Genomic DNA, 12,217 nt, shown 5'->3' on the forward strand with positions numbered 1-12,217 from the left:
TTCCTAGTAACACCCAAGTACTGAAAAGTACGGGGTGTTACTCAAACACACATGCACACATGCAAACTCGGGTCGGGTCTCACATAGGGCTCCTCCATCACATGATCTCTCTCTTCTTCTCTCTTTCTCCCTCTCCCTTTTTCTCATTTTTTTGATGGTGATGATGTGTATGGCCCGCTTAATGTGATCAACAAATCCGGACGGTCCAGACTTTCTTGACGTCCAGCGAATGGGGCCTGCCTTGTTGCCCATTTTTGGGCCAGCCAGGATGAAAGAAAAACACAGGTATCAGTTTGAGCCAAACCAGGTGGGTCATGTGCACGTGGGGCTCACCTTGTAACGTTTTAATCCAGGTTGTCTGTCCAGACCAGGGACGCAAGGCCACCTTGATGTATTCCATCCAGGTCATCCGTCTGCTAGATGCCCAGGATGTTGGATGGATGAAGGTGAAAACACAAATATCAGCTTTATCAGGAGCTGGTGGGTCCCACACATGTGGAGCCACCTATGATGTATATGTTTCAATCCATGTCATCCACCGTCCAGGGGTCTAGACAGTGGAGCCTACCTATGATGTATGTGTTTTACTCTCACGTCGTCCATCCATTTCTGGCGTGGGACCCACCCCACACATGCTGTACATGTGGGGGTGGAGCCCGCCTTGATGTATGTATTCTATATTCACACCGTCAATCTTTGGACGGTGCTATGTGGGGCCGACCGTGATGTATGGGCCTCATCCACATTGTCCATTTGCTGGACGGGTGGGGCCCCACCTTGATAATGTGTTGTATATCCAAGTCGTTCGTCCACTGCTGGGACGTGAGGCCTGCCATGATGCATGTGTTGTATGTCCACACCATCCACGTAGGGACGGTGGGACCCACCTGCAGTACGATTGGGGTCCACCAGGATGTATGTGATCCACACCATCCATGTAGGACGTGGACCCCGCAATGATGTATGTGTTGTATAACCATACCATTTGGGCATGGATGGTGGGCCCACCTGTTGTGTAAACGCAGGGCCCACCATGCTGAACATGTTTCACCGTCGCCATTCGAATCAGACGGCCCGCCAAATGTATGTGTTGAATGTTTATGCTGACCATCTGGTGGGGTCCATCTGGCTTGTGCAGGGCCCACCTTAATGTGTATGTTGTACATGTTGCCCATCCTTTCTTCTAGATTAAGGGGATGCCCCATTAGGCCCGCTTGGAATGTGCAGGGCCCACCTTAATGTGATGTATTTGTGGCCCATTTGATGAGGTCGAATGTGATGTATTTATGGCCCATTGATGAGGCCTAATGTGATGTATTTAAGGCCCATCTTGCTGGCCCACCTTGAGGTATATGTTGTACATGTGGCCCATCTATTTTGCTAGATTATGGGTCGCCCCATAAGGCCCGTTGTGATGTATATGTTGCCCATTTGTGAGGCCTAATATGATGTTTGTGTGGCCCATATGTGCAGCCCATTATAATGTTTGAGAGGCCCATATGGCGAGGCTCACTGTGATATATGAGAGGCCCATGCAGTGAGGCCATAATTATGTATGAGATAACATGAGAGAAGTCCATTTTATTCCCGGCCATTTGAGGACTATGGGCAGTTTCATTAGGCCCCTAGGTGAGGCCTATTATATTGTGTATGAGGCCCTTGTGTGATGCCATGGGCCCACTATATGTTAGGCTCTATGTGGGCCACTCCTTAGGAGCAATGTTGGTTAAAAGTCAACATTAAACGGGCAATGATGGTTAAATTTTCACATTGTGAACTTCCCTTATGCCTTTGTTAGGCCCATTCTCATCATTCTCTAAGTGGGTTAACCCAAATCATTAGGCCCCATTGATGTTTGCATGATCCATCTATTCGTATTGGGATAACCCAAATAAGTTGGGCCCCCATTGGTTGCTAGTAGGATTATTTTAATCTTATAGTCCATCTAAGACTTATTTGGGCCCCTTAGGGCATCTAGCGGACTATATGATAGTATGGTGAAGGAAGCCCGTTCCGGATCCTTAGGATTATAGGTAGGCCACTGTTAAGGGTCAAATATTGCATATTAGACCCTAGTTATTACCTGCATTTACGAACATGATACTGTTTAACAGCCTATTTTAATCGTGTTTGTGCCGCAAGGTGACTTTGGGAGCTTGGACTGAAAAAGGGTGTTAAATAAATGGATTTGACGCTCCAGAATCACCAAGGCAAGGGGCAGACCCCAGGGGACCGAGTTCTATGAATTTTCATGGCTGAGATTCGAAAAAATCAAGTATTTCATGCTAAAGATGCTCGAAAATCGTCCATAATGCAAGATCATAGGGTTCCCACCATCTATTCGACTTGAAACTTCAAATATGGCCTCAGGACCATAAATTAACTATACACGTCAAATTTTAGCCCCTGGATCCCTGTGAAAGTGGCCCAATGGACAAATCAGCCCACAGATCGTCAAAATGGGGCCCACTTGATATCTGGGTATGCTTCAAAATTGGTATCAACCCCTTAAAGTGGATGGGGAAGCAGATGAATGGAATAGATCTCCTGAGAAATATCATGATTGGACCCCACTTGCAAGTGTGTGTGCACGTGTAATGTGCATTAGCGAAACATCAAATGACCCGACTCCTGCTTAAACTCAAAGATTTCAAAAGGCGGGACCTACAGACGGTTTCAGGTGGGCCACCATCATCATACATTTCAATGATCCACATCGTTCAATAGATTCAGGGGGTCAAACAGACCGTGCCTCGATCTACAGACAGATTTTCTCAGTTATTTCGTGTACTTGAAGGATCCAAACTGAGAATGGACGGTAGGGTAAAAACTCTGTGGGCCACACCAAATCCGATCCAAATTTGACCATTTCCGAATGGTTTTTCGAGATGAATCCAATGGACGGACTGGATTTCATCGTTGACATCAATCATGGCCCCACCAACGTCACAGCGCAAGGGGCTGCATGAGCTCTGTTTCACAAACAGACGTGTACACGATATTTGTGGCCCACCGTCTCTGATCATTTCGAAGATCCAGACCGTCCATCGTGTAGGTCTGTCCAAAACGCTTTTGGACAGAATCAAAGGAAGAGGGGAGTTGGGAGGCTCCGATCTTGCCGCGTAAGCTATCCTTCGTGCGCACGTGGCTGCGAAAGATCCCACTGACTCCAGCAATTTTTGTACATTCGCACTCCACCGACCGACCTGATGCTCTTATAAAAGAGCAATGAGAAGAATGAGATATTCATTCAATCAGTTATTGGGAACATGGGGCAGCTTACTTAACAGAGTTTTTTCCTTCCTTTGCTTTTGTTTTATGTTTTTTATAGAGATTAGCCTAATCATGTTTAGGTCAGGCTAAACCCCTTGGCTAGGGCTAAGAGGTGAAGCTTGTAACATGATGGGAGACTTTTTGCTTGTGTCTTTTGTTTAGACTAAATTGATGTTGATTTTAGTTTAATTAAGGGAATGTTTTTAGCTTTTAATGGTCTATTGTGACTAAAATTACAATGGGTCTGCGATATCTTTAACCATGTTCCTTTCCTTTTTATGTTTATGATGTCATGAAGCCCTATTGTTCACCATCGTCTCTTGGGCATGGTCGGATGACGGAACCCTTCCTAACCTTCATATATCCTCTGATTGGTTGATAATTAGTTTAAGTCTGTTGTTTACTTTGTCTCCTGGGCATGGTTTGGTGATGGAATCCATTCTAATTCTTATACCTTTCATCTCTTGAAAACTAGATCAAAGGAAATTCAGTTTTGATTTTCATGGTTACACCCTCCAACTGGATGAAGATGAGACTCTAAATCCAGTTGAGTTCTTGAAGCAGGCATAAGATCTCTCTGATGTCTACAAGTGGATCCTTTAAATTCCTAGTTTCCTTTCCCAGAATTCTTTAAGTTTTAGATAATTATTTCATCATTATTCCTCAAATTACAGTCGATTTAGATTTCATCTTAGTCTAGTTCTAGATCTACTTAGTTTCAGACTACGTACAGGTTTCAGTTCCTTGGGATTCAACCTCGGTCTCACCGAGTTTATTACTACATCACAACCCTATACTTGGGGAGTGAACAAGTTTTAGCACCGTTGCCGGGGACTGACGGCTACGATTCTTTGAAATTAATTGGTTTTAGAAGTAGTTTAAGATTAGGATTTTACTAACTTTAGTTTTAGATTTTTCTTTCTTATTGATTTCTAGAACTAACTTGTTTTCCTACTTCATAGGATTTTTTTTTATAGATCTTCTAATCTAGTAACTTCGTCCTTATTTTCTTAATTTCTCTAGCCTTTAGATTTGGTTTTATCTTTTATAAACTAACTTGTTTTGTTTTAGTTTGCAGGATCTTCATTTAGGACTTCGAATTCGGTAACCTCTTTCCATCTTTCCTCTTTATTTCTATAATTCCTTTCTATTCTTCCTCTTAGGTCTAGGTTTAGAATCTAAATTGAGGGCTACGAGTGTTTCATGCCCAAGTAGGTTCGTAATAACACTCGACGTCTCTTGACCGAAGGGGGATTAGTTGAGGGGTTGACTGTCCATCGCAGGACTAGAGTTAATTAAACTAATGGCTGCAAATCAACCGAAAACACTACCCCCACCTAAAGTGGAGGACATCCAGGATGAGAATGAGTTGCATCAAGCACCTCCGCCTCGTACCTTACACGATTATTTACAACCGGTGTAACGCCCTGAAATTCGGGGGTCGAGCATAACTCAGCTCCCGAGTTTCAAAACATCACTTATGCAACATATTTGATGATGGATGTATGTTGTCTGTATGAGTACATAAAACATGGAATAAATTAAGCCAAACTGCAAATATAATTCAGGGATAAGTTAAGAACGTAAGCGGAAGACTTAAAGAAATATATGTGTACATGTGCAAATCCCTGAAATACATATACTTACCAGGTCATACTTACAAGTGTTACTATCAAAATAATACAAGTATCAAATTACATCATCTATTCCTAAAAAAGAAATCCCAGAATCCCACGCACAGAACGAGGCTCACTAGAACCCGCCTGAAAACTACATGAAAGAAAATGCAGCCTCATCATCCTCGAACTCCGGCTCTACCTCAGGGGTCGCATCAACATCTGCAACTAAGACAGAGTCTGGTGGGTGTTTAACACGGTCCCAGAATGAGGGAGTGAGTGATCAACTCAGTGAAACAATAAAGCAAAGGTTAACATGTTATCAATTCAATCAAGCAGTAATGAAAAAGCAGAACAATTAAACATGTCCTAAGTACTCTTGTTAGTGCAAGGATGTATGCAGAAAGATGCGTGCCCTCGCGCGTACACCCTCAGTGTCTTCATCTTACGTTACGCATGACATCACCTCAAAGTGCTCCACCTCTTCCGGCACATGCAATGCGGTGCATGCACATGATTACCAAGTTGTTATTAGTCCTTTTCATACAGCAGGATTGGGAAGCTAAGGTACCTTCCTCATATCAATTTCCAAACAGTGATCCATTCTAGGCTCATCAGTCCTAGACAATCTCATACGATCATATGGTTTTAGGTCGTTGTAAAGGGCTCGTCACCAATCAATGCACGCCTATCATACCTTCGTTACTACAATAAGGCTCGTCACCTCAATGCGGTATCCAGGTATGCTCGAGGTCACTACAAAGGGCTCATCACCAATTAATGTAGGCCGACAGCACGAATATAGTGTCCCATACCACCATAATCAGCTCATGAGTTTGGTTGCTCACTGGTCACTACGGGGAGGCTCGTCACCATAGCGTAGGCCGACAACTCGACCACGGTGTCCCATACCACCATGTCCGGCTCATGAGTCTTAGCGGATCAAGGTACAACGGTTACCAGGATTTCATCGGTAAGTTTGGTACCCTAGATTCAAACAATAGCGTCCATACATGGTGAACATACATCGGACAATCGGGTTACTTGACAAACTCGACTAGCATGAGTGCACGTTGGGTTGAACGACATAGAGTGCGCAAACACTCCGTGTGGCCAAACCACTGCCGACAACTCTAATACGACTTGGGTTCGTCAAATCGCATCCTATGTGGCGAAAGCAACCTCAGACACAAACTCAAGGCCGATTACCAATTTCCTGGACTATTCCATAGTCCCAAACACATTCCACCACAACATATATTCCTATCAACAATCTAGAATAGTAATGGAACAACAACTCAAATCATGTGGTATGTAAGCATTTGAAGAGTATCAACTTAACATGGATTCTCGCGTAAGTAATACTTGAACTTAAACAACAAGGAATATGACTTGCATGCGGTAAATCATACACATCAATAGGAGTGTTGAGAATCGCTTCTCAACGCCCGCAATTAGGTCAATATGTTACACTTTCGACCATTCAGACATTTCTACAAACACTTAGAATACATAGTTCAACATACATGACGTATGTTGTAATACACACATTTGGACAATTCCTTTTGCCAAGGAGTTGTCACACATACAATTAGCACAAGTACACGACAAATAATCATGACAATCATATGTTCATATTTTATACATATACGGTACTTCCTACATACACATAGAATACACAAATCTCAATATAACACATGCATATCAGGAACGCAAAATAAACATAACATTTGGCATGTGAAATCTCATCCATAGCAAGAATAAACCATTAGCTGGCATTGAAAGCCTTGAAAACCATAACCTATACGATTAAAGTCCACACCTTAAACCAGAAATAGAACACCGAACTGATTCAGACGATATGCCTTCGTCAATGACGACTAGATAACCTAAGGCAAGAATAGAAATGAGCTACAACAATACATAAACTATTCTAAGCTCTAAAATAGATTAGGGTTAGGTTAACTTACCCAAGAAGGAACTTAGAAACGCCGGAATAACGATTCAAAAGTGATGGTTTAAGGATGAAGAAGAACATGAAAGAATCTAAGATGATTCACCAACTTCTCCCTCACTTTCTCTCTCTTTTCCTCTCTCTTTCTTAGCTAGGGTTAGGAAATTCGTATGGAAAAGAGAGTTAGGGTTTTAAGGTCTATATATAGGCCTAACATTGATGAAAATAACCCCAGGGTCAAGGTATACTTAGGTTATAACCAAAACAGGCTTCTCTCGATCCAACGGAACACTTCTGGTGGGCCTTTTTCCATGAGAGGTCGGACTTAAGCTCACTGACCATGGATCTAGGTCAGACTGAGTTTTCGTACCGATCGGATCTTCAGATCAGCCATGGCGGACCACACTCAAATCAACGGTCACCGAAACTCGATCAGGACCACAAGCACTATGACATGCCCGGGGCCATCTTCTCTGATTCGAGGGTGAAATTGAGTCAGAATCCAACGGTCAGATTGCTTAAAATCGTCGCGCAAGCGACACGACTCAGATTTCATAAAATCATATTAATTTCTCACCGTTCTCACACTCTTCAGTCCGGACTCAATCAAATTGACCTAGAACATCATCTAGACTTGATTTTTGAGGTGATGGCCAAGTCCAACTTGGTGACCAATACTGCCTAAGATCATCGCTATCGGACTTTCGACGCGCGGTCCAGGTTCGATCCAGAACTTTCAAAAATTCCCAAGAGCAACTGGATTTAGCAATGAATCTCAGATTTCAGAGTAACTTAGCTCTAATGATTCTACCGGTTTTGAGTCATGCAGATCAAATTTAAAGTGATTGATGCAAATTTCACAAGCAATCGAGTTTAGCACTAAGTAACCCACAAAATGCTTCTAAGGAAAATAGAGGTAGTACTCGGGTCTTGGCACAAAATTTTTTCGGGTCATTACAACCGGCGGGGGTGAGTACGCCCTCATGTATGATTTTTTCTGAAAATACAGGACATATGAACATCAAGCCTGGGGTTATTCAACTCCTTCCTAAATTCCATGGGCTTGAATCAGAAAGTCCATACTCACATCTGAAAGAGTTCGATGACATCATAGCCACTTTATACTTTCCTAATGTATCTGAGGATACAGTCAGGTTGAAACTCTTTCCCTTTTCCTTGAAGGAGAAGGCTAAGATATGGTTACATTCACTGCGTCCTAGATCCATTGGCACATGGAATGATATGCAGAGGGAATTCATAAAGTAATTTTTTCCACATCATAAAACGATTACCCTTAGAAAAGTAATCATGAACTTCGCCCAAAAGGAGGATGAAACATTCTTCCAATGTTGGGAAAGGTTCAAGGATCTTGTCAGTTCATGCCCATAACATGACTTTGAAACGTGGCGCATTACAAATTTTTTCTATGATGGACTAACATCTTCCATGTGCCAATTGGCTGAGACAATGTGTAATGGAGAATTCATGAATAAAGATGTCGATGAGGTATGGGATTACCTCGATAGACTTACTGAAAAAACACAAGCATGGGACCATTACCCAAATTCGAACACCACGTCTAGGCTGACTCAATCTAAGGAGAAAGGTGGATTGTATTTCCTGAAAGAAGAGGATGATCTCAATTATAAAGCGACTAATCTCATAAGAAAACTCAAGGCCATGGATGGAAAGAAGGATAAGGTTAATGAAATTGTTTACAGTATCTGTGATTGCAACATTCACACAACTGAAAATTGTCCCACAATACCTGCCTTTCGAGGAGTGTTGAATGAACAAGTTGATGCCATAAATAACTATTAAAGACCTTTCAATGGACCTACCTCTAATACGTACCATCCTGGTTGAAAAAATCATCCAAATTTTAGTTGGAGAAATGGACAAACTGCTACCCCTCAAGGTTTCTTTAATCAGACTTCACAACAACAACAAGAGAAACCTCAAGAGGATCCAATTTTAAAACATTTTGAAAAGTAAGATCATTTCAATCAGGGTATGCTACAAGTCTTACAAGACCTTAATAAAACATTACAAAGACTTAAGGCTGAAAACACGATTGGGAATAAGAGGAGCCTCCTAGTTCAACCTCTTCTCAATCCAAAGCTGCAATATAAAGCTGGCAACCAAAGCTCTTTAAATCAAATGGAGCACGCTAAATCCATCACCACTCTTAGGAGTGGGAATATTATTGATAAAATCCTTCCAGTTAGACCCAAAAAGCCTCAAGAATCAGAAGAAGACAACAATGATGGATCTAGTGTTGCCCCACAAAAATTAAAATTAGAACTTCTAAAGAAGCCAGTTGCTCTATTTCCCCAACGGTTGGTTGTAACAAAACCTCTCGCTAACTCTCAGGATATTCTAAAGGTGTTGAAACAAGTGAAAGTCAACATTCCTCTACTTGATGCTGTAAAACAAATACCTTTATATGCAAATTCCTGAAAAGACTTATGCATGACCAAACGACGACAGAGTATTCAAAAGAAGATCTTCTTGACTGAGAAAGTGAGTGTCATCCTGAAGTAAGATATGTCGCAGAAATTCAAAGATCCCGGTAGCCCAACCATATCATGTGTAATCGGAGATTATCGAATTGATCACGCACTTCTTGACTTAGGAGCAAGCATCAATCTGATTCCCTACTCGGTATACGAATATTTAGGTTTGGGTGAATTAAAACCCACCCTAACTACACTACAACTTGCTGATTGCTCTGCTCATGTACCAAGAGGGATAATTGAGGATGTGTTGGTCCAGGTCGATAGATTTTACTATCCCGTAGACTTTATCATCCTAGACACTAAAACCATCAATAACATGAGCACTCAGATTCCTGTCATTCTTGGTTGCCGATTCCTTGCCACTTCAAACGTAATTATCAATTGCAGGAATGGTGTCATGACTATGTCTTTTGGGAATATGACGTTGGAGTCAAACATCTTTTTCAATAATGGCAGAAACTCAAAGGATGATAACGATTTCTACGACATTAACATGATTAATTCTTTCGTGAAAGATAGAACGCCTCTGACCTTATCCTCTGACCCTCTAGAGACATGACTGGCACACTCCCATGACTTGGATGATGACATGATTAGGGAGAGGTGTGCCTTACTTAATACTAAGCCAGTACTTGAAGTTAACCAGTGGAGGCCACAATTTGAAGAATTTCTCCAAACTGATGTCATGCCTCTATCATCTAACCTCAAGCCACCGAAGCTTGACCTAAAACTTTTACCCTCTGATTTAGAATATGCCCATTTAGGTCAAGAAGAGACATACCCAGTGGTGATTTCATCTCACCTTGAGAACAAATAAGAGAGTATGCTCATTTCTACTCTCGAAGAAGATAAAGGAGTTATTGGACACATCATCACAGATCTCGATAGGAAGAATGAACTCCTTTTAACTGAATGTTTCGACTCTTTAGATGATTGCTTGACACACTTTGCAGATTTAGATCCTTAGGATTATAGGTAGGCCACCTAGGCCCAACCTTGTTATGAGGAGAGTTCATAATCACCGTAGACGGAGGGATCCGTGCTATCAGATTTGGTATATCCATAGTTGAGGGCCGATCTTTATGTTATGGTTTAGATCAACTGTCCATCTTTAGACTCTGCCTTGTATATGAGCTGATTATCGATGCCGATTATGAGAATGTGATAGCATAGCATCATGATACATGCCCATACGCATCATTTGCATTCTTATTATGAGATATGGTTGACCATTGCATATGCCATTGGGCAGGTTATTTATAGGACTCCCTGATAGGCAGAGTTCTCTCACATGAGCGCACGGTATGCGATGGATTGATGCATGATTGGATTGCATGACTCATGCATCTTACATTGTGTGGTTATGATTACTAGCCCTAGTGACATCAAGGCCGTAGCCTCACAGATATAGCGTGGATGGTAGGATTAGATATCACAAATTCTTGTTAAGCACAGGGGCACAAATGATGTCCTAGGGTAAAAGTCCCCAAACCCTTATGGTACCATAGAGGATGCTCTAATGCTTGGACCGAGGGGATGTATGAGCCATGTCTTCCATGAGGGCTGAATATCAGGAGGCCGTGTCTTCCACTATGTCGTGGTCGATTGGAAGGGGTTGTGGCCTTACCTGCCCAAGGGTAGGGGACAATTATTAGGCTAAGTCTAACCAGCTCGTAAATGGGTCCGCTACTGGATAGGTATTGGTAAGCTATTTGGCCAGGCGGATAGTGAGGTCTCTTATGCTCACTTAGACTGCGCGCATAGGGGAGGGGCAGTGCTAGTGATTATCTAGAGAGAACTGTACTGATATATGATGTTCAAGAGATGAGCTGGATTGATATGTGGATTGGTATGCTTGCGCTGTATCTTGGATATGACATTGGCTATGTATGCCTTGCATCGCATCATGTGGCCTTGGTGTAGCCGATAACATTCATGCCTTACATCGCATAGCCTCAGTGTAGCCGATAGCATTCATGCCTTGCATCGCATAGCCTTGGTACGGCAGATAGCATTCATAGACTTATTAGCATGTTTGCGCATTACTCTTATATTGCATTCTGAGCACACTTACCTTGCACACATACTTACACCACCTTCTAAGCTTTCTATGAGCTTATGCACGATAGATGCGTGTAGGTGACGCCAAGACGCAGTCGTAGCTAAGTAGGAGCAGGAGTGTGCAGCCGAGCTTTTGGAGTTCCAATATTATCTTGTATTTTCTTTTATGCATTGTACCCTAAATTTTTTTATCATAGTGGATTTTGTAATGATGTTCTAGTTATTGTTCATGGGTTATGCTTATTATGAAACAAATTTATATTAAAAATCCTTGTTGTAGGATCCCAGGATCGGAACCTGATATATGGGTGCTAGGAACTGAGAATGGGATACTACGAAGGCTGTCAGCGTCAGATTCGTTGTCGAGAATTTTTTGAGCCCAGTTTATAAGTTTGGGGCATGATAGAAGTCGATAACAAGATAATGCAACCAGTAAAAATACCAGAGAATGAGCCATCATCTCAAGACAATGATGAACCAGCTATGGTTTAAGAGCCACAAAAACAAAAAGATAAAGAGACTAAGTCACATGAGCCTTTAGTTCCGTTCCCATCTAGACTTCGAAACCCAACTGTCCCCATGAAATATCAAGAGGTGTTGGATGTTCTCCAAAAGGTTACTGACAATATTCCTCTGCTTGATGCCATTAGACAAATTCCATCATATACTAAATATATCAAGGACTTATGCATTATAAAGAGGAAATTAAATGTGCACAAAAAGGCCTTCCTTACTGAGAAAGTGAGTGCTATCCTTCAACACAGGGTCATACTCAAATACAAAGACCTAGGAAG

At 42.0% G+C, this 12,217-nt stretch overlaps 1 non-coding gene across 1 annotated transcript; it reads right to left on the bottom strand.

Moving 5' to 3' along the window:
* Positions 1–8,133: 8,133 nt before the first annotated feature.
* Positions 8,134–8,240, bottom strand: LOC131217935 (small nucleolar RNA R71). The gene has a single exon (XR_009157518.1). It is a non-coding gene; the product is annotated as a small nucleolar RNA R71 (small nucleolar RNA).
* Between the last annotated feature and the right edge of the window lie 3,977 nt (positions 8,241–12,217).

Source organism: Magnolia sinica, chromosome 10, assembly GCF_029962835.1.
Source record: "Magnolia sinica isolate HGM2019 chromosome 10, MsV1, whole genome shotgun sequence".
NCBI classification, from domain to species: domain Eukaryota; kingdom Viridiplantae; phylum Streptophyta; class Magnoliopsida; order Magnoliales; family Magnoliaceae; genus Magnolia; species Magnolia sinica.